This window comes from Mus pahari, chromosome 7 (assembly GCF_900095145.1).
Source record: "Mus pahari chromosome 7, PAHARI_EIJ_v1.1, whole genome shotgun sequence".
In the NCBI taxonomy this organism is placed as follows: Eukaryota; Metazoa; Chordata; class Mammalia; order Rodentia; family Muridae; genus Mus; species Mus pahari.
Window position 1 is genome coordinate 87,836,013 of NC_034596.1, and position 4,606 is coordinate 87,840,618.

A 4,606-nucleotide genomic window follows, 5' to 3' on the forward strand; every position below is an offset into this window, starting at 1 on the left:
ATTTTCACATTTAAATTTTATAAAATTCTGAAATACTATTTTGAAGCTTTGCCATTGACAGTTCACATATTCACATTTCTATAGTGTGATATGTTCTATAATTGGTATTTTTCTCATTCTAAACACATGTATTAAATATTTATACTTTGGATAATTCTTTTCTTGTTTACCTGGTTTTTATGAATTTTAAGTCCAATTTGTTGTGTAGTAATAAAGCTATATCAGAATTTGATAATTAGTTTATATAATACATAAGTATCTTTTAAACAAGTTCCTTTGTCATCCATTTTATTTAATTTCTGAAATTGGCTCTTATTGCTTCTCTGCCTTTTGGCTAAGATCAAGTGTAATATCTGAATTTGGCTATTGAGATACTTCTGAGTGGTTTCATTATTTTGATGTTTCTTTACTTTTGACATTGCAATTCTTATTCCTAATATTTCTGTCTAGTTCTTCATACTTTTTTTTCTGTTTCTCTTCCAAAAAATGCTACTGTGACCTTGTCATTCATTTCAAGAATGTTCATCTTGCCTCATATAATATAATTTCATAGCTATGCTGATATGTTTTACTAATAATTTCAATTTCTGGGTCATGTCTGAGTTGGCATTGTATATGCTAATTAACTTTTCCCTTAGAATTTGCTATACGTTTGATTTGATTTGCATAATTGACTTATGCTGAATCTCTCTCTCACACACACATACACACAGAGAACAAGTGAGAGAGAGAGAAAGAGAGAGAGAGAGAGAGAGAGAGAGAGATCTGCATATGTCTGAGTCTCTGTACCATTTATTAGCCCTTTAATTCATTTTTCTTTTATGAGATGATCAACTTCGATAGGCTTAGTGATTTTTCCTACATTTGTAAGTCATTTGTACCTTTGGTTCAGATGTTTGTCATTTCAATTTTTCAAATATTTTCAAATTTTTGGTAGAATATTTCTGGTTTTGTTTGTTTTTGTTTTTATTCCCCCTATATATTCTCATATCAGTCTAAAGTCCCTCCATTTACCCACTTAATAACCTTATATAGTATATGATAATGGGACACCTTTCTGCCTTGTATCAATTCACTCCATAGTCTTTAATCCCAAGGGAAACAATTCTTAGTCTTCTACTTGTAATGTCTCAATGTTAATCTTCATCTGTTCCATACTCTATCTGTAACTCTGATCAATATTTTATATGAGGCAACTTGAGATACATAAAAGAGATAAATATAAAATAATAGAAATTCACTCAACTGTCTTTGGATTTTTTTTCCTACTTTTGCCCTCTGTACTTAAATACCTTCTTCAAGATATAACAAAAAAGTTGACTGTGAATACTACTATAAATGCACCTGAGACTGTCCTTGGGGAAGGTCGGGGGAAATTTCAGGAGAGCACATGGCTAAGCTAGAAGACAGACTTTCATATACTTTTGGTCACATAGGTTTCTTTGGCTTATCTCTATGCCAGAATAGATAGACAGTTCAGTCTTTAGGGACAAGTTCAGGACAGATATGGGTGAAAAACAATGATGATGATTATGATGATGATAATGATGATAAAATTCACTCTTTTATATAATTTAAGCTTGAGATCCATTTTTATTTTTCTACTAATGTTGCCCAATGTTGGAGAAGTTGAAATAATAAGTGGGATGGAAAAATATACAATTTTAATATATCTTGGCTAATAACAGAAAAAGTCTTTCTGAGAAAAATGTATGGAAATATTGTTTTTCTCTCACTCCTTCTACACAACATATGACACACATATTACCATAACCCCCTCTGAATCCATTAACATTTATTCATGCCATCAACGATAGCTAACACTGGCAATGTTTCTGTATCTTGCCTTATTTTGAGACTTTTGTGATTATATGTACTTTTCAATTATAATTTAAAACTGTTACTAATATACATGTGTATCTATAATGGACAGTATACATATTTGATTAATTTTATAATATTTATAAGATAAGTTTGCTAAGTAGAAGAACTATAAACAGAGAGTATGAGCCATCCATCATACTTTGACGTACTTTAAAGCAAAACTTCATTACTAGTGTAGAGAGCATTTCTACTTTCTACCCTAAACAGAACAGTCATCATTTGCTTTAAAAGTAATGAGTAGGCTAATATGTGGAAAAGACATTTTTTCATCTGTGTTTCTTGTTGCTCTCAGCTTTTCTTTTAAATCTCTGGCTATTCTGATTTTAAAAGAGTTTTCAATTTTATTGTTATTCTGTTTGGTTCATAATAATGTTTTTGTCTTATTTCATGATTAACAAAAACCTTTTATGACTTTTGATGCAACTGTTGTTGGATTTGTTTTAGTACCAAATGTGCATGTTTACAACATCATAATAATTACTTTTGTAGCTAAATTATTATGAGAACTTTTACAGTTCCTTATTTAATGTGACCCTTAAAACTTTGTCTCCTCTTATATTGGAGCTGTTTAAAGTAAATAAATGGATTTTGACATAATGTCTGAGACAATGTTTTAATCTTCATGCTTTTATTCAAAATTTTGAAATGCTCTTGCCCTTTAGCTACCTATTACTATTTATTAGTCAATGCACACACAAAAACTTATCAAATAGTTACTGTGGTTTAAGATTTAATTCTACTTATTGAAGTTGGCAATAGTATAGTCAAATATAAGAATTTGGTCTGAGCAATCTACTATTTTAGTTAATATATGATTTGTTGTGCTGGTAAACACATCAGGCAGTTACATTACCTTAAAGAGTATACAGAGTTCCACATACTACTTTGCTTAAATAAATCTGGAAGACATAGTATTGCACTGGTATTTGTTTGCTTATTTATTTGTTTTTTGTAAGCTATCTTTTTTATTGGATATTTTCTTTATTTACATTTCTGATGTTATCTTCTTTCCCACTTCCCCCACTTCCTGGAAATCCCCTATCCCATCCCAATCCCCCTGCTTCTATGAGGGTGTTCATCTACTCACCCACCCACTTCTGCCTCCCCATCCTCAATTCCCCTACACTGGATCATCCATTAATACTTCATAGGTCCAAGGACTCGCTTCCCATTGATGCCTGAGAAGGCCATCATCTGCTACATATGGGAATGGAGTCATCAGTACTCCTTGGTTGGTGGCTTAGATCCTGGGAGCTATAGTGGGGTCTAGTTGGTTGATGTTGTTGTCCTTTCTATGGTGTTACAAACCTCTTCAGCTCATTCAGTTCTTTAACTCCTCCATTGGGGAACCCACACTCAGTCTAATGGTTGGCTATGAGCATCTGCCTCTGTATTTATTTGTGGATGTAAGAACCTGATTTCCTAGCATATCAATGTCCATATTAACATAAATTTGGCTTTACTATTCTTATGATTTTCAATATTAAACACATACCCATAAAAACTGTTCTTTAAAGTTTTTCTGCTTCCCAAACTTAAGCACAGACACATACACAAACACATACACAGACATACACATGCACTTACACACTCTCTTGCACACAATAAACAAAAAATGAAAAGAAAGTATCTTATTGATATTTCAAATAATTAAATTATGTCAAAAGGTAGTGTTCTTGGAAAATATTAACAAATAAGCAAGGAACATCTTCCAATCTTGGGGTGGTGAGGGAGAACCATAATTGTGGGATGAATTTCACTATGGATTCTTGCATTCTGGAGTAATTTAGGTCACCAAATCTAGTCAGTATTAATAGCTTTAGTTATTAGACTGAGCTTTGGCAGTTCTAAATAGCAAGAGAAAAGGGAAGGGATGAGGGCAAAATGAGTAGAACCATAGAAACTTGCAAAGAATTCTGGCTAACATCATAAAGCGTAGGTGTTGGTGTTGAAAATGAAAAGAGCTCATTAAAATTTACCGTTTGAAAAAAAAATTTACTGTTTGGATGAGCCCATCCTATCATTGTTGGGTGGTTATCATGTTATTACTGTGCTAGTCTCACATAATGTGTGGACTTTGTATTGTATTCATATCACAGTAGCACTTTGAGGAAAATTATGATCTATGGGTATAGCTAACCAAATGTTGGCTTATATTCATATATAGCTTCACCTTTAATCTTCTGAGCCATGTACCAAATAGTGACTTAAATGTAGGAAAGGGAACAACTGAATAAATGTAACAATGTAGCCTGAGGCTTAAATTAAAGCTGGACAATGAAGATGGAAAGAGGCAATTGAAGCTGCAGAGAGTGTCTGTTGGCAGAGAGCCAGAAGATCTGGGAAATAGAGACTTCTATAATGGTCTGTGAAAGACAAGCCCAGAAAGCCCAAGTTGGAAAGCAAAAACTCTGTCTTGTGTAATCATGGAAATTCCAAGAAACACAGTTGTTGCATGAGCAAACATGTACACCACCTGAGCAACTATGTCAGAAAAGTATTGATCATGGAGTGCATACTGGACCTTCCAGTCCCTGGGCACAGGTCTGTAGTGGATGGAGTGAACATGGGTACTTTTCTAGGATGAGACACAGAACTGCTGCATACTCTGCTACATACTCTGAGTTTCCTGATTGAAGGCCATGAATGTTCCCTGGTGGCTCAATCTCTGTGTATTGATGATGATATCACTTATCAACACTGGCTATAATAAGCTGCCAAA

General features: G+C 33.4%; 1 pseudogene; it reads left to right on the forward strand.

Annotated features, from left to right (window-relative positions):
• Nucleotides 1-314: 314 nt before the first annotated feature.
• Nucleotides 315-415, forward strand: LOC115064506 (annotated as a pseudogene).
• Nucleotides 416-4,606: the final 4,191 nt, after the last annotated feature.